At 41.5% G+C, this 26791-nt stretch overlaps 1 protein-coding gene and 3 long non-coding RNA genes across 7 annotated transcripts in view; 2 read left to right on the top strand and 2 right to left on the bottom strand.

Moving 5' to 3' along the window:
- The window catches only part of LOC309344247 (complement receptor type 2-like), a 100175-nt gene extending 96123 nt beyond the window's left edge, over positions 1-4052 (top strand). Inside the window, exons 24-25 of the mRNA XM_081866495.1 lie at positions 1887-1982; positions 3490-4052. The gene's annotated coding sequence lies outside the window, so the exon portion shown is untranslated. The remainder of the gene's footprint in view (positions 1-1886; positions 1983-3489) is intronic.
- A 3145-nt stretch (positions 4053-7197) lies between these two features.
- On the bottom strand, positions 7198-11395 carry LOC309343475. Of its 2 annotated transcripts, XR_014157287.1 has the most exons (3): positions 11259-11395; positions 9982-10086; positions 7198-8288 (listed from the first exon to the last, which is right to left on the bottom strand). It is a non-coding gene; the product is annotated as an uncharacterized lncRNA (long non-coding RNA). The 2 variants fall into 2 exon arrangements; XR_014157288.1 differs by lacking the exon at positions 7198-8288 and having other exon boundaries at positions 9541-10086.
- On the top strand, positions 8295-16052 carry LOC309343474. Of its 3 annotated transcripts, none has more exons than XR_014157284.1 (2): positions 8295-9002; positions 13465-16052. It is a non-coding gene; the product is annotated as an uncharacterized lncRNA (long non-coding RNA). The 3 variants fall into 3 exon arrangements; XR_014157285.1 differs by lacking the exon at positions 8295-9002 and adding an exon at positions 11327-11415; XR_014157286.1 differs by lacking the exon at positions 8295-9002 and adding an exon at positions 11362-11431.
- LOC309343479 overlaps positions 15633-26791 on the bottom strand; it is a 24539-nt gene continuing 13380 nt past the window's right edge. The window contains exon 3 of the long non-coding RNA XR_014157292.1: positions 15633-15746. This is a non-coding gene — a long non-coding RNA (uncharacterized lncRNA). The remainder of the gene's footprint in view (positions 15747-26791) is intronic.

Genomic DNA, 26791 nt, shown 5'->3' with positions numbered 1-26791 from the left:
CAAGTGGAGTAATATGCAATATCTCATGCATTTTGGTATGTTTTCATCCCACCTCCTTGCAGCTGTTGCTTCCATTTACCATTTTGCGTTAAATAGTGTGAGGCAGAATTGCTGTGCAAATTTAAGTGAAGTTGAATTGTGTCAACAGCTGTTGGCTGTACTGTACTAATCTAGGCTCCTCCTTTAAAAAAATGTAGCCAGAGTGCTCTGAATATGAGATTTGAGATAACACAGATCACTCTCAAAAGTTCAGGGCATTCTTTGTGGCAGCCTCCAAGTTGTGGAATTCCACACACCTGGTGGGTCTGGCTTCCTCACTAGATTTCTGGCCTTTAACAACTAACATTGTGTGTTTTCAGGCCCTTCCTATTTCTTGTGATTATAATCTTTTTCAGCTGTTTTTAATTTGTTGTAACCTGTGCTCAGACCTTCTAATCAATGGTGGGTAGTACATCTGGTGGTGGTGGTGGTGGTAGTAGTAGTAATAATAATAATAATAATAATAATAGCAGCTTTGAATTGGGCAAAGAGGGCTTGGATTTCAGGCCTAAAAACAAGTCAGGTGGAGCCATGCAGATACCAACCAAAAGAGCCATTCAGCAGCAAGGAACAGCAGTTCACCATCCAGATCTTTTTTGGCTTCAAGACTATATCTTGCTCTTCAAATGATAGCTGGGATCCCAGTGTAACACCTGTCAAACCAACTCCCCATGCCCCCAGCATCCAATTAAATTTAAAAATAAAATGAAGTTACTAATATACATGTTTTTGTTGTTTAGATGAAGGGAGTAAGCTCCTTTTTTAGGGGGGAAATTTACTGGGGGGTTTCTCTGTTGCAAGGGGAGTGTACAGTCATGGGAACAGCTTTATTTCTGTTAAATAAATCATGACATGGTGTAATATGTCAAGTTGTTCATCTGAGGTTGTATTTACCTAATTTTAAGAACCTACTAGGGAGTTGATTGTTATTATACCATTATGTAAAACCACAGAATCCAAAGAGGGGGTGCTTTCTTTTTCCCATGACTGTGTGTGTTTAGCCATTTTTAAAAAAGGGGGCGGATTCTAAGCATCTTATTTTTCTTCTATGAAATGCGAGTTCTTGTGATCATGAGCTTCTTAGATTTTCTTAGACACCCCAAGAGTGTTGAGATCCATAGATTAGAAATAGACGAGCAGTTTAACACCATTCTGAAATCATGGAAATAATCCACTAACCACACCTTCAAATTTGCCTGACTGGCTTTTGTTAGGTAGAGTAGGAAGAACAGACTAGACTATCAAGGAAATGCTGCTCTTTTTTCCCCCAGACAGGGCATATTCAGTGGTAGGAGGGTAGCTTAACTGGCAGGTGAGAATGGATTGAAAATGGACTTGGGTAGGTTTGTCTCTTCTGTTCTGGAGGCTGTTATGTTGTTCTCTACTTTCCGTGTTTTTTCTGTTGGACACTTTTCTAAGTAAAGCTACACAGCAAGGGACCTATACTCTGTAGATCCATGACTATGTCCCAGCACTGAGGGAGGGTTCTCTCTCCCAGTCAGGGCATGGCAGATACCTGATTTCTGTAAGTCCTGTTTTCTGAAGTGGGAAGAGAAACCCAGACAACCCATACCACTGTAGAAAAGGAACTCCTCACTGGTAAGACCAATCCCCCCTTTTTTTGTCTGGTTCCCAACTTCCAATTAGTGGAACACCTGCCATTGCAACTCAAGAGATACTTGCTGAGACTGAGAACCAGTTTTTAAAGTACATCATGCCGCATAACTCGAAAAAAAGCTGGAAAAGCTGTTTGCCTGTTGTCATGGCTAGTTCAAACAAATTTTAGTGAAAATATTGCAGATTCCAACAAAATTCTAGAATTCATTTTCCCAAGGACTACATTTCAGTTTAACAGTTCTGACTGGAGAGGTGCTGTTATCAGGTTTCTCATCCTATTTAATAACGAACTGAGGATGATACCAAAGAAGGCTGCAGAACCACAGGTGTGTGCAAAGTTCAATAAATTGTTAACACTTGAATGTGAAAGCTTCTGAAAACACAAATAGCATTTTTGGGAAAGTGGGCCTTGGATTCAGTTCCGATAGCACTAATCTGTTTTTCAGATTAAAATTGTATCCCTCCCCCCAGCAGCTATTGCAAAAAAGAAAAAAGGAAGTATATTTTTGTTTGCATCTCCTTAGAAACTTGGGGAAATGTGCACACAGATTGGAAGGAGACAACAAATTCAGTTTTGTATTATTTTGCAATAGAATTCATTTACTTTAATAGGCACCATCATTCTCAATGTGATTTTACATTCCAGAAAAAAGAATAAAGAAAAATAAAATGGAGTTTGGGGAATGGATGGTGTTGCAAAATTTTTTGTAAACTACATACAAAGCACACATTTTTACAAAAGTAAAACAGCAGTGCCAAATAGTGTTAAGTTTATATCACAGGTTTAAATATTTCTGCTGATTTCATTTTGCATTTTCTGCACATAGCAGAATTTACAAATTAATTTTTTTATTTGCTTAACGAAATTTATATGCTGCTTCATTGTTGTGAAAAGAGAGAGGAAGAAACCTCTTAAGTTTTTTTTCTATTTTAAAACACCTCAAAAATTACCATATTACATCAGACCAAATGTCTGGTGCACATTACATTTTAAACCAAATGCACATTACATTTTAAACCATAGTTTAAAAGAGTATGGTTTAATGGAAAGCTGCAGAGTGCTGGTACATGCTACTCCAAAGTCCCCGTGCTCCTGTCGTACAGCAGATGAGCCAGGGTCTGCATTGCGTTTGTTTAGCTCCAAACAACTACCAGGGTTTGTTCTTAGCTTATTGCTCATGATTTGTTTAGAGACAAACCAACCACAAGTCCAGCTCTGGACAGGACAACACAAGCTTATTTTTTTTTTTTGACGTGGCTGGAGGCAGGGGAGTGCTGTGGGAACTTTGAGCAATGGGAACATTGAGGTGACATTAACCCTCTGTCTGCAGCAGATTAAAGTAAGCAAGCAAACAAATACTTTATGTTTGTAAATGTTTTCTATTATAACATAGGACAATTTTCAGTAAAAACCAACAACTCAACGAAAGTGTAACAAAAAGAAGAGTTAAAAATACAGCAGTAAAGTTAAACAGGAAAAGCCTGGGTAAATAAAAAGGTTAACTGACATTCCACAAAGTGGAGGTTTGATGGGCCTCTTTAGGGCATTATAGTTGTTTTATTTTCAATTCTGTTCCTTATAAATATTACCAAATGGAATATAAAAATGATTTGGCTGAGTGAGCAGCCCTAACTTTGTGTCTGCTGCCTGTCAGCAGTAGTGCATGATTCAAAATACTGGTGCTATTTTGGTTTTACACAGGACATTTCCATACTATTTTTTACTGCTAAGAATTTGGACAACATTCATTCAAAACTTTTGTATTCCCATGTTCTCTTTCCCCCCCCCCCAAGTATTTGTCATGGTTTTTTTAAAAAAAAAATCTCTTGCAGTTGCAGCATAGTTGTTTCTGGTACAAACCGACTACAGTGCTTCTCTCATTTGATGCAGACATGTCTAGTCCACCATCATGTACCGTATTGGCCTGAAGCCACACGTTTTTCCAATTTCAGACCATGAGCAGTTAAAAGTGCGGCTTATATCTGCAACTTTTTACCATATGCTGCTTGGCAGTAGGGGTGGGGGGAGTGGCTCGCCCGCCTCCCAGGTAGCTGACAGCGCACACTCCCTAGATGTTTGGTAGTTGGGGGAGTGGCGCGCCCACCTCCCAGTTGGCTGGTGGCACACGCTCCCTAGCTGCTGGGGGGGGGGGAATGGTGTGCCCGCCTCCCAGCTGGGGGGGGGGGAGCGTGTCAGGCCAACCAGCTAGGAAGCGTGCGGCATATATGCGGGCCAATATGGTATTACCTGCCTCAAGCCATTTTCTTCAAAGTCTATCCAATCTGTGAGTGAAACTGGCTTGTCCAGCATTAAATATATATTTATTATGCATATAATAATGGAAATGATATTGAAGGGAGGGGGTGCATGAAACGAGGTAGTCAAAACAAGGTGGAAATAATAATAAGCCTCAAGGAATAATCTAGCCCCAATGTTTGCGTATTAACATTTTTTACAGTTCTACTAATAGGGCTGGATTAGCAGAACACTTTGAAGTCTACAGGCAGAATAACAGTGCTATCATCTCCAACTACTCCAGCTAGAGGATTTAGACAGTGAAGCCCACAGATATCCATTGCAATGGAACTTACAGATAGTTACTGCAATATCTGCCCACACAAGAGACACAAAACCAATAGTCATATCATTGTTTCAAAGGCATCTCTTCATAGAGCTTTTTCAGCTGAGAGCATCTTTAAACCATACTCTGCATATGCATTGCAGTTGCTTTTCCCCCTACATCATAACCGATTTCAAATGGTGCTAGACAAAAACTAAGACTCTGAACACCAAGAGAAATCGGTCAGCCTGTGTAAGAGATGTTTTTTCCAGTTCCATATTGGCTGTTAAGAGTACTTGCAAGTTGTTCAGATCATAGCCTATGAAACTTTGAACAATGGTCGTATTAGTCAATGCATCTTATTAGTCAATGCAATACTAGGTATTTACTTTGAAAGAGTTTGGAAGAAGCTGGCCTAAAAAACATGGTTATAGTACTACTGCTCAATAAATGTTCTGTTCCTAATTATATGACTTATCACCATCAACTTTCAAATAGCCAAAAGTAAAATATAAATTTCCCACATTACTATTGGTACTTAAGCATGCACTAATTTGAAGCAAAAAGAAGGATGTTATATTCAAAATTTCCTCACTTTTATATTTTTATGGAATAACCATTGAAGTTGCATGCAACAGTGTTTTTAGTGTGAAAGCTGATGGAATTCGAATAACTATGGCAGGAAAATGAAAGGTGGTGAAATTAATGCAAATAAAATAATGTAAATTAACAGAATCCTTTCTAGATTAGAGAAGTGGCAGTGGTCCTGAATAGCACGGACCAAGGTAGATTGAACAGAGAAATGGCAAAAAGTTAGCCATATTTTATGGCGTATAACTGTAATGCTGCAATCTGACAGCTAGCCAGAAGTTGGCTGAGGGTTCTTCAGAGTGTTCATAACTGCTGCTCCACCAGCAAGGCAGCACAAATACCCCCAGAAGAGTCCCCAGTACACCTGTGGAAAGCTCTGCATAGATGTACTGCTTTTGATGGGGTGGAAAAGGGTTGACCAGGTGTCTCTGGATCCCAACCCCCTTCATAGGAAGTTCCACCATAGACTGCTTCCCCCAAGCCCAATTTCTTTGCATGTCTCACTAAGTGCCGTGGGCTCTCCATTTGCAGCTTTCACTGCTGCATGCAAGCAGTAGAATGGCATCCATTCTGTACTACAATGCATTTTCTTGAACTCTAGGCATAACTGAAGCTACATCTTTAAACAGGATCTCTTACTGAGACACAGAGACATGTGAATGTTACCAAATTAAATCTGGTGACTACTGTGCTCTTGCTTCCTGTTCTTCTCTGGATCCAGTGTTGTAATTCTTGCTCCTAGAACACTGATTTCAAATGGTGCTAGATACAAAGATGGGAAAATCTAAGCCACCATGTGAAACCAGCTTCCAGAGGAAGACACACTCTTGTGCTGGTACCATCTTCAGAATCCAAGCACTGTAAAGAAAGTTGCTCTTCAAGTTTCCTAGAAGGAAATGCCTATTTCTTGGTTTAGCATGTGCTCTACTTTCACTGTAATAAAACAAATGCTGAAAATATGAACATAAATGTATGCCAACATTCTATTATGCATAAAACCTGAAGAATCCAGAATATTTTATAAGGTAAATATGCTAGCATTTGAAAGCAAGAAAAAGATACCCCAAAACATTTTATCCATTAAAGTTTTCATTTTCTTCTTTACCTATTTATATAGTAAGAAAAGAAGATCTGTTATTTTACATAGTTTAATGTTAATGGATGGCTATGTTTCTTACTTGCATTTTTTGCAGTTTTTCTATGAGGGGTGTTCTTCTTACTTTTTATTGCTGGTGATATTTTACCTAATCTTACTCCCTGCTCAGTCTCATTTCCTAATACTATTGCTGTCCAATGACACTCACTGGCATATTTTGGCTTTAACTGCCATTCAGCAGTAAATGAAACAATTATTTTACACAGTTTTAATCCCAGTTTCTGTCATTGTTTGCTCTTACTGAGACAGGTAACTCTTCATTTGAGTTACTTCTACCACTCTTTAGTTAATCTGCTTGCCCTTTTCCCACTCATTTCATGTTACAGAGCATTACCAGTTTCATATTCTCTCCCCACTCCCCCCCTTCTCATTTCTTTGTGCATTTCAAAGTTTGTGGTACTCATATCTTTCCATATTCTATTCTCTGCATTACTCTTGTTCTTTGGCTCATAGCTAATTCCTTCCCCTCTCTTATTCTTGGACCTTTTAATTCTTATATTATTTTGCTTATTCTTCTCTTCACCATTCTCTGTATCTCCTTGATACAAATGTTCTTAATTACTCCCAAAGTGGCAAATTACTCTGCCGGTCAGGGCGGAAATTCTCACATCTTGCCATGCTACTTCAGGAAGCCAGTTTTGTTGGGTGTGACAGGCCTGCCGCCTCCTCTTATAACATAGTTCTAGTCACTGAAGCCCAAGAGGCAAGAAATGATGCAGCTTCAAGCAGAAAGGGTTGATGCTTTCTTCCCCCATTAACTGCCCTATCATACTCTGTTCTCATTTTACAGGGTCAGGAGACTTGAGAGAACCAAATACAAGACTTGCAGAGAGCACCAAGGGCCTGAGAACATGCTGTCCCTTGGGGCTCTACCTTTATTCTTTGACCCTGGGAAAGAACAGCTTGTGAAGGACAGATAGAAACCAGGGCACACAGAGAAACCAATGAGGGAACAGGTATCCACCCTTTGTCTTTATTTCTTGCTAACCCTCTTACTGACTGCTGTTCTCCCACAGTTTTTGTAATCTTCATTGTATGCTCCAGTTAATACCGAGGTTTAAATCCTGAACCTTCCTGGCACCTGCCATAAAGGTTGGTGCACCCCCAATATTTTTGTTTTACACCAGCGTGTCTGGCAGCAGTCCTATGGTCCTCTTGCTCTCTCCTGGAGGGAGCCACCAGCACCCAACCACACACTAATATATAGTTTGTTGATGAAACTTCAAGGATTCATTCTTCATTACTGTTGTGTTTTGCCACCACTTTATTTCTTCTTTTGTCTCTTCTACTTATTTTCAACCTACTTTGTGTTCTCAGTTCTCCTGTATTCACAACCCATCCTCTTCACCCTCCCCTGCCTTGGTTTCTTACTCAACATCATAGATTGTTTTTAACATGTTGGGGTGCCTCAAGAGGCAATTCTGAAAGGCAGCCTATAAATACATAAAATAAATATATCTCCTCCTGTTTATTCTTCTTAAGCCATCTTTTTAATCTTTTGGATTGGTCCTTAAGCAGCTATCATTTCTTCTGTTTCAAAAAATTAGTGTTTGGATCCCATCTTTGTATTTCTCTTAAATTCCTTTCAAAGCTGCCTGAGGTTGTTTATTCTAATGTAAAATCTAACATGATCATTTTTAGTTTGCTTTCTGCCATCATTTTACAGTAACTGCCCTGCATGTAAATCCACAGCATCTTACACTACCCCCCCCCCTTGTGGATTTGATCCTGTAGGTCATGCCTTGCTTTTAGTAATCTCTTCACTCATTCACTTTTATCGTTTCTGTTCTTTCTTGACTTCACTATTTTTCCTGTTGCTCCTACTGTTTAATTTTACGTTGTAAGTCCCTGAGCCAGGATCCTTTCTTGTTGTTACTCTTTAAAGTGCTATGTATACTGACTACACTGAATAATAATAGTAAAAATGAAACAATACTTCCTTAACAATATTACAACTATGCTGAATCCCTAAAAATGTATTTAGTTTATTTATGATTACTGGGATTTTATTTGGTTTCCCAATTTCTTTGGTCCTGCCATTAATGCCTATGTTGAGTTCTTCGGGTTACTTCTTCTTTCCTCTCATTTGGACCGTCTTTCTCCTTTGCTTGCATAGTCTCTCTCTTCTTTACAAAATTACGTTTCCTTTATTTATGTTTGTGTCTCCATAATCTTAGACACCTCTCATCTGTGTATTCCTTCTCAGTCTATTGAAATACTACTTTTCTTCTTTAATTTCATTTCTCATGCACTATTTATTTTAATCTCTCTGCTGCAAATGCCAGGAATGTTCATTCACCATCCACAATTTGCTTGTTCAGTTCCTGCATTAGAAGTTAGTAAAAAACGATAGTAATTATTGAATAACAGAGTTATATTTACAGTTGCTTTTACTTTGTGCATTGTGTTTTGATTGAAAGCTAGCAAAAATCAATATTGCTGCAATAAAATCTCTTCCAGATAAGGGGACTAAGACATCCAGTGTAGAAGTCCAGGCAGTGAGTAGCTATTTAGCTGCAATCCAAATCTAAAACTGCTTACCTTCCCGCTGGAGTGGTACCTATTTATCTACTTGCACTTTGACGTGCTTTCGAACTGCTAGGTGGGCGTTTCCGTGTGCTGCTCTGGTTCACCAGAAGCGGCTTAGTCATGCTGGCCACATGACCAGGAAGCTGTCTGCGGACAAACGTCGGCTCCCTCAGCCAATAAAGCGAGATGAGTGCCACAACCCCAGAGTCGGTCATGACTGGACCTAATGGTCAGGGGTCCCTTTACCTTTTAAATCTTAACTCATTTTAAAGTTACTCCTTTGAGGTAAGTGAGTCCCTAGCAACCTCTTTTCCTTTGGAAAACAGACCGGTTCAAAACTTAACTATAATACTTCCTTATTGGGCTGCAAAGCATCTGCATTTAAAGAGCAAGTCATTAATTTTTATGTTGACACTTTTTTCTTGCAGGTGCCATGCAGCTTTATATAGGAGTTTTTGCTGAGGTGCAATCAGCACAGAGGGAAGTGGCCTGACCTTCCTACCCTACAGGTATGGGCTTATTTTGTCCAGCATCTGCACCACCCGATTGGATCCAGCTTCTGTAGTACAGACAGCTGTTTTTACCATGATGGATGCATTAAAATTAGATGTAGCTAGTTCTGGATCATCATCAAACATTCACTATGCTTGGCTGCAGGATACTTGGGCTACTTACACATTAGCAGCTTAAAACACAGCAAGGTCATTTCCTCACTGCATTTCAAGTTGTGTTACCTATTTGTTTTGCCACTCCTGCAACTGCCCCAATGGCTGTCTCCAATATACACACCTCACCTTAACTACAAAGCAAACGTGGCATAATTTCTCCTTTTGGACTGAAGCTGGTTTGAGGGTAAACACATCAAACAGTATTTCTCAGGAAAGCACACCATTAGAAAAGGGTGGCGATATTGCCTTCCCTTTGCTAGTCTGTCTGAGTTCACCTAGCCTTGGCATGGAGTAGTTTGGTTGGCTAAATGCATTTTGCTTATAGATGGCTATGTCAGGTTTGAGGACCAGCAACACAGTGAAGGTGCTGACTATCAAATGGAGAGCTGACATGTGATTTATTTCTCATGCAATCAACTTGGTATGCTTTCCTGTGGCTGAGTAGAAGGATTCAGTGGGTAGCCAGGGGTGGTTCTGCCTGGCTTGTTAGAAGAAGCAGTGGCATGGCGCAATAAAGTTTTGGCTAGCTGAGCTGCCTGGACTGGTGCCACAGCCACTGGATGTAGCTCATCTTTTGTGCTTTTTGCATACAAGTCAGGCATAGCCGTTCTTCCGTATCTTTTGTGCACACAGACATATTTAGATTTCCCCTTTGAATGTCAGGTTACAGCTTATTCACATGGAGTACTTTAGGTTTTAGGAGAGTATCAGATAAATCACTTTAGTAGCTAACTTCATTCCATCAATGCAGAATTATGAAGGGACCCTTCTGAACCAGCTGTAATGTGGCGATTTGAAAAAGAGGTTTTGGCATTGTTACCAGTGTTAACTTTCTGTTGATCCCATCATTGTTCTTGATGTATCAGTTTCTTGATGGTCTCTTATAGATTGACCATAGGCTCATACGTCAATTTTTGTAGGGCACCTAGTGACAGTACACACAGTAAAACTTAAAAAGTTGTGAATAATTTAAATGTTTTGTAACCAGCTCCTCCTACTTTTTCATCTGATGAAGCACCTTCCCCTCTCCACACTCTAATGGAGTACCGTATTTTTCGCTCTATAAGACGCACTTTTTCCCTCCTAAAAAGTAGGAGAAATATGTGTGCGTCTTATGGAGCGAATGCAGGCTGCGCAGCTATGCCAAAGCCAGAACAGCTAGAGGGAGCGCTGCACAGCTGTTCTAGCTTCTGGCTTAGCTGCGTGAAGCCTTTGCAGGGCATGGGGAGCCTTCATCCCTGGCTTTTGCACCCTGGCTATCCCTGGCTTTTGCAAAGCTCTGTCCCTTCCCCCACCTTCCAGAAAAGCCCCCAAGAGCCGCGCTCCCTTTAAAGAGCCACATAGAGCATGTGTGTGGCTCTTGAGGGCTTTTCCCTGAAGAGGGAGAAAGGCAGCCTGTCAATGACAGGCTGCCCTTCTCCCTCCTTGAGGAAAAGCCTGCAAGCGCCACACACACGCTCCTTGCGGCTCGTGAAAGGGAGAGCTGAGCAGAGCCTGGGATGCATACAGGCTCTGCTCAGCGCTCCCTTTAAATAATTTTTTTATTGCATTCCCCCTCTAAAAACTAGGTGCATCTTATGGTCAGGTGCGTCTTATGGAGCGAAAAATACGTTAATTCTGTTATCTACCCTGTCATTTTAGTTAAATTTATTTAGGCTGCAGTCTACAAGCTGCTTATCCTCACATGGCTGCAAACATACTATTGTTAATTTGGAATTGGGGGAACTAATTTGTCCAACTGATGTTGGACTACAACTCCCATCATACATGACTATTGGCCTTGCAGGCTAGGGATGATGGGAGTTGCAGTGTAGCAATATCAGGAGGCCACAAGTTAGGCTGCAGTCCAACCCTCACTTATTCCAAGCTGGGGGGTGGGGCTGGATTGAGCAGAGGCATTTCTACGCTTGCTTCTACCACTGCCGACCCCCTCCTCCTTCCACCTGCCACATGTAAGCAGAAGGCTCATTAGCATTATCTCTGCCAACAGAGTCCTGCAAATGGCCCTAAAATGGGCAATTCCAGGAGTAGGGCTGAGCCACCCTGTTTCAATTGTTTGTGGATGGCATTGTGTGTGATCTGCAGTTTTATACTTACTAACAATGAAGGTAGCCATCTTGTATCAGTACAAGCATTGGTATTTCAGCTACTTGAAACTTGAGGAGCAAAACTAATGGAATCTGAAACATTTCTCGTCCTTAGATTTATTCAGCAAAGATACGTGACAGCTTTCCACTCGAGCTGTAACAGCAAGGTAGCCAACCTATGGAGTAAGGAAGAATAATGCCTATTATGATTTTTTGATAACACTGTCAGTATAAATTATAAATTGCACTTTTCAAATCTACATAACCCAAACAAAGAATTCTCTGCCACAGAGACAAATCTTTAAACAGCTACAGTGGTGCCCCGCAAGACGAATGCCTCGCTAAACGAAAAACCCGCAAGACGAAAGGGTTTTCCGATTTTTTTAGCGGCTTCGCAAGACGAATTTCCCTATGGGCTTGCTTCGCAAGACGAAAGCCCATAGGGAAATCTCCGGGGACAGCGGGGAAGCGCAGCGCGCCTTCTCCTCTGTTCCCGGACCTGTCCTGAAGGCTTGCGGTGGGAGGTCCGGGAACAGAGGAGCAGCGCCTCTCCTCTGTTCCCGGGGCTTGCGGTGGGAGGAGGGTTTTTCCTCCCCACCGCCAACATTCAGAAGGCTGTTCTGAAGGCTGGCGGTGGGAAGAAAAGCCCTTCTCCCCCGCCAGCCTTCAGAAGAGTTCCCCGCAGGGCTCTCCAAGCTGCGGATAGCAGCCTGCTGCCCCTATCTGCAGCTTGGAGAGCCCTGTGGGGAAGTCCTGCAGGGCTCCCCAAGCTGCGAATGTCTGCCCCGCACGAGGGGCGCTCTGCTTCAGAGCGTCCCTCGCACCGGGCAGCAGGCTGCTATCCGCAGCCTAGGCAGCCCTGCAGGAACTCTTCTGAAGGCTGGCGGCGGGAGAAGGGCTTTTCTTCCCACCGCCAGCCTTCAGAAGGCTGTTCTGAAGGCTGGCGGTGGGGAGAAAAGTCCTCCCCCCCCGCCAGCCTTCAGAAGAGGTCTGGGGACAGACTGTCCCCGGACCTGGTCTGAAGGCGGTCTCCCTAGGAACGCATTAATTGATTTTCAATGCATTCCTATGGGAAACCGTGCTTCGCAAGACAAAAAACTCGCAAGAAGAAAAAACTTGTGGAACGAATTAATTTCGTCTTGCGAGGCACCACTGTATATGTATGCATTTGAGAACCCTATCCTATCAGATTTCCCAGATCATGTACATGAAAATTTAAGGATGTGTGTACACAAGTGTATGACATCTATATTACTTGTTGCTACTGCAGGAAACACTAGTGCAACAGCATTTTTTCCTGCAGCAGTCATATATGGAACTTAAAAACAGTATTTTAACTACCTAGAGATAATATGGGATATCTCAGACTGAACATTCATGAGAGACAGTATAGAGCAGGCTTCCTCAACCTCGGCCCTCCAGCTGTTTTGAGACTACAATTCCCATCATCCCTGACCACTGGTCCTGCTAGCCAGGGATCATGGGAGTTGTAGGCCAAAAACATCTGGAGGGCCGAGGCTGAGGAAGCCTGGTATAGAGGTTACTTTAAAAAATAAAGAAGCCAAGCCGAGTGAACAATAATCTGGATGCTCTGGTGATTAGTAAACTCAGACAAACTAAAAAGAGCCAACTTCTCTTTTATAGCATGACAAAAGATGAAATACTCTATATGGCAGGTTTTCAAAGTAAAAACAGGAGGAGGAAGGCAAATTATTGGATATTATACAAATCTCAAGACAAGTGCCCTTTTCCTAGTAGGGTGTTAAGGACAGTAGAGATTACATGGCTTTAAAGTTGTTAGCATGAAACATCTCCCTTTGGCATAGATAAAAGCTTTTATCAAGCTCCTTATCAGCACTGGAGGTTGTATAAAAGGTGCTTGGAGGCTATATTTAAAACCACCAATCTTCAGACAGATGGCATTTTTAAAGAACCAAACAATTTCCATGAAGCAATGTTTTAATTTCACCTTGCAAACTACAGTTATTAGCAAATAGCATTCGTTCTTTCTTTTTAATACTCATAGCAAGCTGCCAGCCCTTTCACTCTCTTCCCCGCCCTCCACCAAGTCCTTTTAAGGACACGTAAAATGTCAACATGAACCAGGCGATGGTGCCTTCCTGGACTCCTACCACATATGCAAATTATCATGCTGCCACGTAAGATGTTTTGTAACAGCTATGTAGTACCTCATTTTTCCTCTTTAATTGAAATAGGACCAGCTGGAGAGATTATGAAACACAAGGAGTCTGTGCTCTATTCTTGTGTTTGTGGCTGAAATGCCGTAATAAGGCATTGGAAAAAGAAATGAAGCGAAAGCTTATCGTAAGCATCCACATTTTCCTCTTGAGGACTTCCAGTGCAGCACTCCTAGAGGAAACTACTCTCTGGCAAGTGTGGAAAACACAGAATATTAAATGAGAGGTTGTTTATAATTAACATAGTACTGGTAAGAGCACCCAAACCCATCAAGTGGCTGGTTCTTAAGTTATCTAGAATGGTTACAGCTTTCCTTTGGCTGCTTTCCATACAGTTCTGGGAAGACCAGTCACAGGAAAACCACATGGGAGGGGTGAATGATGCAGTTACTTCCTGTGTTCTTCCCTTCACCTCTCCTGAGTCTGGCTGCTGTAGTGTAGGGAGATAAGCATGCCATATGTCCCTCCCCCACGAATGGATATTTTGCTTTTAATTTTATACTCTGTTTCTACAAATTACACCCTAAGTTGTGTACAAACACCTGACAGAAAGTACAGTTGACTTGCAACCTGCACACGTTTAACTTGTGCAATTATAGCTTTACATGTTTGGCAGCTTGGCAGCATGCAATCGCACAAATTAAGCACTCCCATGCAAGGCAGAGAGCTTAAAAGCTCTTTCTACACCACATTTTCCCACTGCAGAAAACTTTAAGCTCTCTGCCTTGCTTCCCAGGCTCTGGAAAAGTCTCATCAGGACTCTGGACTTAAAAACTCTCTGCCTTGCATGGGGGGCAAGATCCGCTCAGTGTGCCAGCTCCAGAAAGGTAGGAATGGTCACCAGTGCTTTTTTTCTGGGGGTACTCAAGGGTCCGCCATACCGGCATCTTTTTTCTAGAAGGAAAACACTGATGGTCGCACATGTTCAGTTGTGGGGTTGTTCTGGCTATAAGCAATTTTGCACAGTCCCTGGAACCTAACCCTCATGCAAGTTGTCTATATTAAAAATGACTACACACTGTTTATAATATAACATCGTTAACCAAAATATAAATATTTGTAGACCAACTAGGAAATAGGCACAAATGAATACAATCTAGAGACACTGCTTTTTCTTCTCCAGTGGATCACTTAGCAGCTGCTGAGAGCTGTGATACCAGCCTGTTTCCCGGACCAGGTGCTTCTTAAACTGATTCAGCAAGACACATTCTTAAGCAAGAATGCCCATTAAAGATCGCTTAATACACATTAGTTATGCATTGACTGTTAAGGACTACTGAAGATACACTCTTGCTTCATAGATTTAAAATGTGTTGATGGACCATAGGGATTCTAGGATTAAAAAAAGGAACAAGACTGAAATAAGCTTACCCTCAGGCATCATTCCACTGAGGAAAAGAAGCACCCAATAGCTAACAATAAGTGATCTACATAGTTTTTGTCTAATAATTGCATCAGTCAGTTGACCAAGATGGCTCTTAATAACTTCATTTATGGACAGGAGACGACTTGTTTGCTAGGTCCAAGAGAACAGGCTTATTCAACCCCTTCGTTCTTCCAGCTATAATGTACTAAACATGCCATAGGACGTTATTCACAGGCTTCTACCTGTAGGTCAGCTCACATTCTTTCCTGTTCACAGCAAGATAATTAGCACTGGGCTATTTTACCTTTGCCTAGAGCTAAATAACATTTCATACTCAACAGGTACATAGTTTACTGGTGACTCAACAACTGAAACCCTTTTTCTTCCTCAACAAAATGTTTCATAATGATTGGCTGAAATGTGTTAGATGTTTCAGAGTTAACCTAGCATTCCTGGAATGGTGGTCCAGGAGCAGATTACAGAGGATTTGCTAATATGACAACAGGGAGCAATGCAGCTTAAGGGCAAATCTGTGTGTCTCTGAAGCCCGGGAATCCCACAGTAGGACCCTTTTGATGGGTGATGTTTGCTAGAGAGATACTTCTTGTGTACCACGGTCATAACTATTGTACATATCCAAATCTCTGTTTTCAATTCCATTGAATTCAATGGGAAAACTTGTTTCCTTAAATACAACATAAATGGAAACTAGCAGAACTAGAATGAAGGTATCACTCACTTGCATTTTCTTAAATTTTAAATCCCACCATTTTTACATCATGGATCCCAAAGTGGCACGCATACAGTTCCCAGGAGCTTTCCCATCCAGGTACCAGATGCACCCAGATCTGCTCTGTTTCAGCAAAGTGGTGGCCTCATGTGCCTTCAAACCTTACCCAGGGACATATGCATAGTTGGTCTTCCAAATCTCAGTCTAAATGAAAGGGTAGGAGGTGGGGAGCCACAAAAATCACCTTATTCAAGGGCACAGAAATGAATGAAGAAGAGTGGAGTTATCTTTTATCATTTTCTTGCTGCAGAGGCTGCACTACTATTGTTCTCATTGCAGAGAACTAAACAACAACAACAACAACAACAACAACAACAGAGAAGCATGCATGATTTTTTCCTCTTTGCCCTAATATTATTTACCCCCATCTGTTTTCTCTCTTACACTCTCCAACAGTGATTCCAACTAGAGGCAGGCAGCACAAATTGACAATAAAGGGCAAAGAAAATATACAGTTATACCTCGTTTTGTGGCTGGGATCCGTTCCAGAGCCCCAGCCGCTAGTCAAAAAGGACGCAGGGCAAAGCGCCATGTCTGCGTATGCACGCAGAGTGGTTCACACTTCTGTGCATAGCGCGATTTATTGATTCTGCGCATGTGTGAGCAGCAAACCCGGAAGTAACCCGTTCTGGTACTTCTGGGTTTGCCGCAGACATTTGCCGGAATGGATGCTAGACAAGGCGGACGTTTGTGGAGGTATTACTGTAGCTATGGAAGGATTGTGGAAGCCTTACAATTAATTGTTCACATTCCACACAGCCAAGATCTACCCACCCCGATTGCCCTAAACTTCCACTGCTCCTCCCCACCCCACTGATCCCTTCTTCCACAGCCAGGCCCTTGACCCATGAGCTCCAGAGACAATGAGGAGTTCCCCCAACTCACCACCACCAGCACCACCACCATTTCCAGGTCTCTGCCGTTTCAGGGACAACTAGCCCTTCATTTCCTCCTTCCTGGCACTGAGGGGCAGGGACAGCACTGGATTTAAGGCAGTGTGACCGGTTTGCTTGCACTGGGCTGAAGGACAACCTTTTCAAAGCCCAGTAAGCACTTGCCCAGCTTTGAGGAGGTGACATGAGTGATCTGACAGGATCTTAGAGCCCTCCTACCTCCTTTCCACAGCTGGGAAAGCACTAACTAGGTTTTGGGAAGGAGACACAAGGACTCAGACCTTGTCAGAGCCCTCATACCTCCTTCCTAGAGCCGCTCCTGCCCCAGGAGTCGCTTCCTGTTCCCTGCCTTGCCAGGGGCTGCCAAAAAACACCTTGCTGGCCAGCAGAGCATTGGACCACCCTTCTATAAAGAGTAAAATGTTACTTTGCTCAAATGGCTGCATATGGAGATTCTTTTTTAAAAGTTCACTCAGTTCTGACAAAAAGGACACATCGGCTATTAAGTGAGATGAGTCATACATTTTCGGATTGCTAGATGTATTATTGAAAGGAACCTGAATCAACACGAATCCATTTTGTTTCCTTCAGGAAAGCCTGCCAAATTCTGGTCAGCCAGTGCTGAGAAGAGATATTCTACTGTTTCACTAGCTATTCCTCCTAAATCAAACAAGAGGTAGTCAAGCATGCCGGAAAAGCAGGATAATCATTCCACACAAGCCAATGAGCCATCACAATAAGATTCTACTCTGTGCTGTGAGAACAAACAAATGGTTCCATGATGCTATTCCGCATGCAGCCATTTGAGCAAAGTAACATGTTGGCAATATATTAATTCTGGTGAGGTCCAGAAAACCATAATCTCAGTTGTGTTGGAGACAGTCATGTACACACTGCGTTAAAGAAAAAGAGATATCACCCAGCTGTTTCGATGTACTCTTTCTCTTCAGTTATTCTTGAAGTGCAAGGACACAGACCATGATAACATGTGAAATGGGTGTTCCTGGATGTGACATCATTCTGCCTAATAATTCAGGTGGCAAATGCTGATAGAAACATAGCCACTAAAAAACAAGATGAAGGTATCCTCATACTTGGGAATACTGTGAGCTTTGCAGAATTCCAAAAACAAACAAACAACCCCCCCAAAACCCCAATACAACCAACCCTGTTGAAAAATGTAACCGGGCAAGCTCCCACCAGCCCCGTCAATAAGGACTGAATATGCTCACTAGCCATGGAGTGTAGAATGAGAGTTGGAAAGTATGAAATGGGTGTGGCACCAGCTGCCTTAGCTTACAGAATCCTGGGAGATGGCATGGCTAGTTGGTGAAACCCTCTACAGGGGCAGCTGTGCTAGAAAGTGAGGCTACAATCCAGTGTTTTCTTGCTGGTACCACTTGTCATCTTTTGAAACTGAGGCTGTATTCACACACCCATTTTCTGAGCACTCACTGCATTTCTAGTGCTGGGTTTTTAACGCATGTTCACACTACATCATCCATAACATATACCGGTATATCTTGTACTTTGTTCTAGGATGCTAATGTTTGATGCTTTGTTTCTCAAACCAGCTTCACAACCACGTGAGCCCTTAAGCTGATATGAACAGTGGAGCGGGGGGGGGGGGGGGCTGTGAAACACAGTGAAAAATAACACTTCTGTGCTCTAAGGCAGTAATGTGAACACATCCTAATTCTCTGTTCTGATTCCATTAAGCTCTGTCTGTAATTAAGTACCAAAGCCCAATTTTCTATTGTTCTGACTGGTCATTGTCTAATCCATGCTCTGTTTACCTGAGCTTTATGTCGCAACTTCTACTGCACTTCCTACCCTCACTCTCTCCTTTGCTCTTTCATCTTTCCTGTGGCACAGCTGTCAGGCTACATCCCTGTCTTCTAATCATTAGCAAGAATGTACAATAGGAGCTGAAATAAGCAGTCACTCCAACAATGTGCTACAGAAATACAGTATGGGACTGAGGTATCAGCTCTTCCAGCTCCTCCTCCTAGCTTTCAGGCATGCCTGAAATTTCTCACTGAAGAGCTCTAGGATTCTCCCACTCATTCATACTATCCTGCTATTCAACCCATCCATCCATTTGTCTACGATTTAAGATACCCAATTCTGCAGCACAGCTACATACATTGTTTGAAATAGATGTACTAATAATCACACATGATAGCCTAACTTCAGAAACCAGATTAGCAAGAAACTCCAGCCAATTCTGGCTACTTTACCACAACATTATTAGACTGCCCAAGCAGTCTAAAGGATTGTCTCCCTGTGGTGATTCTTTAGAAAACTGGCTACTATTAGTGCAAGGGAAAACTCAACAATTCCCCAAACATCCTCAGCAAAACATCTGCTGGGTTTCTTCAAAGCTTCTGCGATAGATTAGTTGAAGCAACGGCACTAGCTACCTATATGCTACTGGGCTGGGTTCGAGGTGTTGTTTCTAGTTTACAAAACTCTAAACAACTTGGAACCAGGCTTCTTAACATACCACCTCTCTTCTGCTCCAGCCCAGCCACAACATTCCCTGCAAAAGACGACCTGGTAGTCCCAAGAGTTCCTGCAATTAACATGTCCACCTGCAGGACAATTTAAGGAATGCTCCAGCAATCCAGTCTTTCAGATGCATGCTTAAGGCTTGCAGCCAATGTAGTGCTAAGTAACCATCCCATCAACACAAGCATTTCTGCTTGTGCAACAGGACTTGCCCACTCTCCCAGCATGTTCCACAAATCCATTCTGGAGCAAACGTGGGAGGGCGAGGGGTGTATGTGGGAGTGAAGAAGTCTCTTTGTGCAAGTGAAAATCCTGCTGGGGTAGCCATTTAGCACAATATAGAAACAAGCCTTAAGACACTTAGATTTACCTACTCCCTTTCAGAATGAAATTTTAAATTATTGTTCATTCTATAGCGTTGAACATTTTAAATATTAGTTTTGATGCATACCTTACATTCTGTTTTTCCGTACACTGATCTGATAATATTATAATGTGAGCAGACTATATATTTCTATAAATAAATAAATAAATGTATCAACAAGCTTCACCCCCGTCTTCCCTTGATCCACAGGCCATGAACAAATGCAAAAAACATTGTCATCCATGTAAGTCCTATTCACCACCTTGATAGATTACTTGGGCTGATTAAGAAGTTACAGCCCCTTATGGGACAGTGATATTTGAATTATTCCTATGTAGTATCAATGGCAAGACAAATAATATTTTTGATGATGTGTGCGTCATTCTTAGTACCTCAGTGATATATTTTAGGGACATGATGGCCCAGTGCCAGATCCCCCCACCAGCCTTTATTGCTCAAAGAGAATTGGCAGAGATGGCATTTTGGTTGCACTATGTATGATGAGAATCCAGGATTATTACGGGAAATGTCACAGGCCATATATAAATAGGCCAAGATTTAGCAACTCCCGATTCAAGTCTTGGCTCCAGCTGAAGCTTCCTATGGCCTGCTGGGCAGGTAATATGCATGCAGCTATGTAACCATTCTGGCTAAGGTACATTCTATAGGGTTTACTCTCTGCTCCCATCCCATTAATTCCTATAATAGTCAGATATGAAAGTAAGAGGTGACAGTTTCTCATTTTACTCTGGGCAGAGAAATCATATTGATTTGACCTGTACACCCCATATAGACAACAATATCTATAAACATTTCCACCCAGATTACTACGATCTGGCTTTCTAATATAGTTTATGGGATCTGATTCTCCACCCCCAATACTAATTATACTTATTTTTTAAAAAAGCTAAGATTTGAACACAAGTTATGAACAACAGGCTAGTGAATGAGTGGATTGTGATTATATTCTTATGGATATGAATCAGGACTACAAATAGATTTAATTAACCAAGTGCATTCGACAGAGCAATCTAAAGTCAGTAATTAGAATATGGACATTCCATATATTTCTAGCCATTTCATTTATAATAAATTTTAAAAATTGAGTAACCCATTAATCAAGCAATTAAATGTTGCAGCTGTAATTATAATACAATTTTCACATTGAACTTACCAACTACTAAGTGATAATTCACCTTCTGTTTAGATATTTAAAATGCAAATATTATTATGGAAAATTTAACTGGCCAGAGCTTCCATCTTTCAAAGATTAAAAGAGCCCTCTGTCTTTTAGCAGTTTCTCTAGTTTTTCTTCCTCTTTTGTCTGTACACATCTATCATGCAAGGCCGTGCAAGCTGCTACAAAATCTCGTGCGAGCATCCCAGAACCAGCATACTGAGCAGGCCTCAAGCAAAGCAGATTGCCTAAAAAAACTCTTTTCGTGCTAGGTCTGCTTTGGTTACCTGGAATGAAAAGAGCTTTTAAGCTCTCTGCCTTGCTTGAGCAGGCAAGGCCTGCTTGATGTGCAGGCTCTGAGAGTATGAAGGAATCTCTCTTTCTCCAAAACACCCACTAGCTGTGAGGTGGCTCCAAGAGCTTCAGTATATGCAATTTTCGTCTATACACAGAACACTTGGAACTGAACATAAGATGCATTCGTACTGTAATTGTATAATTTATTCATACAGTAGATTTTTGCAGCCTTCTTACTAGTCTTCCAAAAATACTGTATTGGCCTGAATACAAGCCTCACTTTCCCCCCAAATTCCGACCATGAAAAGTTAAAGTGTGGCTTATATTCGTGACCTTACAGTATGCAGCCAGGAGCACAGGGCGAACAGTGCCAGGAGCGCATCAAAGCAGCGCGCGCCCCACGCGTAGTCCCCTGTCCTCTCCCCCAAGGCCGGGAAGGGAGAGAGCAAGGAAGGAGAAAGACTGCCAGCAACGTAGCATGGCCCCCCCAGTATGCAGCCAGGAGCGGCGAGGAAGGGAGCGGCTTATATTTGGGCTAATACGGTACTACTTTAATTTTAAGTGTATTTTTATAAGATGAAGCAATGTAAAATAATTAACTGCAACATCCAGAACATAAAGCTCTCAAAGTAAATGGAAGCAAATTAGAACCAATGGAACAAGATTCACAGTGAATGAGAATGGAAGTCTTGACCTGTAACACAATGTACAAGTCTGCTTCCACTTCTGCTCAGAGACAAGCTGCTTGCACTATTTAAAAGGAGGTCACAACTATTTATTCAACAGTTTGCTGGTAAGTAATTTTTACCCAAAATCAATGTCTCTTATGATACTCAGCTCCTAATCAGAGAGCTCTTTATAAACTTCATACATCTCTGTTTTTGCAACATTTATGGGCTCGAATGAATGCTACACTGTTATTGTTCAAATCAGCTACTGATGCAGACAAAGGCTGTATTCACATTGTAGTTCTATTGTTTTCCTGATGTTTCCGTAATTTTTAATTTCCACATTATATTTGAGCTTTCACACAACAGTAAATAAACACCTATGTGAATGCTGCCAAAGAAGCTCACAAAGTAAAGAAACTTTCCCTCTGAGTTGCCGTTGGAGTTGGCATTGAAACGCCTCTCCTGCTTTCCCTTTTACTGTACAATTTCCCACTTACATTTCAACCTTCTAAGGCACAACGTCTGATATCAGACAGGTATAACTCTAGGAGATGGTAAGATTAGAAATACTCCTGCACTTCTCATAGATGAGCCTGTTTTAGCCCTTTTCAGAATCAAAGCCCAAGAAACCCATTCTGTTCATATGCTTAACCTTCTTGCACTAAACAAACTCCCACTATCTATTCCATCTCTGCAACTAAATACAGCAGGCTGACTCAATAACATCTCCACAGAGGCGGATTTTGGTTCTGTTGCACTGAGCACCGAGCCTAGGGGGCACTGCAGGTTGTCACAACTATGATGCAGTGAATTGAGCAGAACAGGAGGTGAGGGGGGGGGGCATGCACTGAATTTTGGCCTTGCACAAGGCGCCACTGAAATTTCAAAGACCCAAGTCCTCTCCTGATCTCCAGGTTCACTGGATCAGTTCAGTGCACAAGCTAAATAACACCAAGCTGAAATGTAGGCTGAAAAGAGATGCAACGTGCCAAAAGAAAGAGCAACTGAGACATAAAAGACTTCCCGTTGCCCCCATTTTAGTTTGAAATTTAAGCTTGACATTTTTTAAGCTGCAACAATGTTTTTTAGCAGCACAATCATATGCAGAAGTCTCACCAGGTTCTATGGGAATTACATCCCAAATAAGTGTATACTGTATAGTAGCATTAACACACACAACCCTTCAAAGAGGTTTAGTCATCTATCAATTATATTAAATGTATCTTACATCCGAGGAAAATAAGCGTAAGAACTGTTACATGCAGCACAATCCTAGACAGGCCTATACCTAATATAGTAAGATTTCTTCCCAGTTAAATATGCTAAAAGACATAAAGATAAGTCAACTCATTTTGTTTAAGAATGAACTAAGCATAGACTCAGCTGACCTTGTATACCAGGTGGGATAGGTGGTAACAACAGGACACTAAAAAAGAAGAGCACATTCTAAATGTTCAACTGTGCCCCACCCCCACTTGATGTTTAGAACAACTTGACAAGCTAGAGAAATTAAATCAAAGTCTATTTGAGAACAAAACATTCTCAACTGACAAATTCATGCCATTGTGAACTATAGTAGCCTGAGCACTAGCCTGCATGCAAGGGATTTCCTATATACAGTGAGGTAAGTTGCACTGTCTCTCTGAGCCTTCAGTATCCTCCTGTAAAATGTTGATAAAATGTCCCTTACAGCGTGGAGAACTAGTGGTAAATACGCCAGTAGTGGCTACTTATGTATGTGTGCGCACTTACACTACATAAAGTTTATCCAACTAAATACTTCATAAAACTCTACCACAAAAACTTTGCTGAAGTTAAAACTAAAGTTGGGCCATTGATGCTATAAGTAGCTCTATTCCACAAACTCTTGGTTCCAGGAATCTCACTCTTTTAAATAATAAAGTATTACTTGCCTCCCCCCTTACATAAAATGCATATTTATATATTGGCCAGATTCAGATAATCAGCAGTAAAAAGGCTATGCAAATAATTATCTTATGTGATGTATCCAAAGCATACATGTTCTAAGTAAATTGAGGTTTCATACCACATGCCTTGGTTATACTTGGCTTAAACGATTGCTTGTTCTTTCCAAGTGGAAAATTAGTTGCCCAAGTTTGCTTTATGTCAAGATAGGGATAGCAAATGTTAAAATTTATTTTACAGGGCACATGGTACTTTTCCAGGTATGGAAAAAAAGGTATTAAATGTAATATTAAGTCAACTAAAGCAGAAGGTGATAAGACTTTCCCTTTCCACCAGTTGGTTTTACAAAGCTATCTGAAATCCATTCAGCTCTGGAATTAGTTTAATACTCCCTAAGTATATGTAGAAATGTAAGGACTGCTTGACCAGCATCTTTCGTTCACACAAGTCACTACTATAAAATACTGCAGAGAAGCACTACTATCCCAATTTTACAGAGGCTTAATATTTCCAGAACTACAAAAGGGTTCTGTAGCAAAGCAAGGAACTGAACTTCAGAGTTTCATGTCCTAATAAAGTATTTAACCATGAAGCACTTCCGTTCTTTAAATCAGTGGTATCTATGCCAATGTTCTCTTTTCCCGATGCCTAACGGAGGAATGCTTCAATTGTATCCTGTTGTTGAATGTGCCACAGGAGACCGGCAAATATGTTAGGTAAGGTTACTTGTCTGTAAGACCCAGTTCTTGAGAACTTGACAGCTGTTACATAAGGACCCTGGTTTAAAATTATCAGCCATTAATCACTGCCCCCATTTTCAGTATCTCAGCTCCACAAACCTTGGAGCAATGTTTTTGTTTCCTCCCCTGGAGGCTGACTTGTCACTCTCTGTAATTCAAGTCCGTCTGTAATTCAATACCTTCTTAAGATGAGAAGGGTTGAAAATTGTAGAGGCTCTCCAGAAACAACCAGTCCCTCCTTGAAAAGTTAGGCCAATGGTTAGAAACAGCAAAGGGAAAAAAATAGTAAAATAAATCTCGCATTTTTGGCTATCACTCTAAATGGAGAGAACCAGGAAACAAATGAGACCGGGAGCAACTTCCAGTCTGCTGGTGGGTAGGTAAGGTGGAAGAACTGTCCCGGCAGGTCAACCTGAAGACAACTGCAGTTGGGGGTTTTAAGAGATTTTTGCAGCATCCATAATTAAGGGACTTGTGCTTCTATAGCTTAAGTTCATAAACTGCACTTCGGTAGCTGGGATTTTTGTAAATACTCTGCTGATCCAATGCAGAAAGGATGACCCTGCGGGGTGAAGATGTATCCTGGGATTCAACAGGCACTGCAAAACAAACAGGCAACCACACCAAAGCCTGACCAATCCACTGGTTTCAAACTACTTGCCAATCTCTTCTGTTCCCTTCTCTTTTCCGTCTCTGAGGCCTCAGCACACCATTATAGTCATAGCTACATACAGTTCTACTGTATCCAGCAACCATTTTCTCTACATCAACTAGTTAACTATGCTAGGCTGCACATTTCTTTCAGGGCCAATTCTGACTGATAGTTAGCTTTATCACATATGTTTGTATTTTTTAAGTGGCACCCCCTCTTTAAAATTTCCCATGAACCTTTTAAAACATGTACCACCAGATTGATATGGCACAAGCCAGTCTTACCTAAAACACAAGCCAACTCTGTGCTAGAAGCAGCAACATTCTAAAACAGAAACAAGGTAGTAAGCCCAGTGAATTATTCATAAAAACAGCATAATTAAACTGGAGGTGGGGAAAAGGGAGAGGAACAGAGGTGGTAGCAGTGTAACAAAGAACATTCCAACTTTCCACGGTAACCAATAAAATTACCTCCTGCTAGTTCTAAACGTTATCTGATTATTTTGCCATCAGAAACAGAACCTAAACTACTAGCAACCCCAAACAATTCAAAACAAAAGTAGGACCAGAGTCTTCACCATCCTGTATACTGCACATAGGGATGAATGGGTCAACCTATTTCTGTCCCGTACTGTTTTCATGTATACACATAAATGGCTCAATGTCATTTGTGTGCAATTTTTAAAGGGGAAATCCTTTAAAGAAAGTGCAAAGTTTTGTTGCAGTGGGGGTGGGGGCAGAGGCGTAGGAAGGTCAGGTGGCACCCGGTGTGGAAAATTTCTTGTCACCCTCCCCCATTCATTTTTTAATTTTTTTTGCCTGCAAAAATGGTTTTACGTTATTTCATATTTTCTTACAAAGGAATTAATAATAATAATAATAATAATAATAAACAACTTTTATTTATATCCTGCCCTCCCTGGCCGAAGTTGGGCTCAGGGTGGCTAACGTCAGATACATAACATTGGTATAAAATCAAACAATAATTTAACTCCTAAAAACATGTCAAAATCAAATTAAAGTCTAATTAGATGGCTTTCTGCAGGGTTAGGGTTGGGAACAGTAAGTGCTCCACTGAATTGAAATTTCAGCCTTCACGACATAGGAAAACAGCCAAGTAAACAGCTATTTTCGTGGAGGAGGGTCAAGATATTAACTGATATGCATGAAATTTCATATATAGCTATATCATCCCTAGTGTAGTAAGATAAGACCTTTGGAGCAGGGATTTTTTTAAAAAAAGTTTTTTATGAACTGCCCTACTAGGGCAGTAATTGTTCCTTGATAATTTGTCACCCCACCCTCCATGATAGAACCTGGCGCCCCCCCCCACTTCCTACGCCCCTGGGTGGGGGATGCTGTACTTTTGTGGTGGACAAGGCAAGGGGAAATCCCAGGGATTTCCTAAAAGACAGAAATTAGTTTTCATGTGCTTTGGCTATGGATTTTTGTTTTACTCAGGAGGCTTTATTCACGAGGAATGCGTTTTCCCACCTACAATCACAGGCTACAAAACCCCCAAACGGAATAGTAATAACAACCTTAAACAACTATGTGAATGATCAACGAGGTAAAGGGGTTTGTTTCAGCCTATCAGCCTCACCAGACAAACCCAGCCAGATGGGAGGGGTATAAATAATAAATTTTTATTATTCTATAACTCATATATGTGCCTTCATTCTAGCACATTCATGCCAGTCTCCATAACGAAGATTGCTTGAGGACCAGAGCAGGGAAGACTGGTTTTGTTCACTTTACCAGTGCAACCCAAGCCTCTGCAATATGTTTGGAGCTTGCTGTGTCCAGTGCAGCCAACACACTTCTCCCAAGCCAATACCAGCAGTCCACACAGTCTCTGTATCAATTCTGTCTCACTGCTTCATGTGTACTGGAGCCTCTGTGGTATCATTTTATTCTCAACGGACTAGGAAGGCATATGGAACAGTCACCACTGCCATT

This window comes from Podarcis erhardii, assembly GCF_964252035.2.
Source record: "Podarcis erhardii genome assembly, chromosome: 6".
NCBI lineage: Eukaryota > Metazoa > Chordata > Lepidosauria > Squamata > Lacertidae > Podarcis > Podarcis erhardii.
The sequence above is the reverse complement of the archived record's forward strand: the minus strand, read 5'-3'. Positions and strand labels throughout refer to the sequence as shown.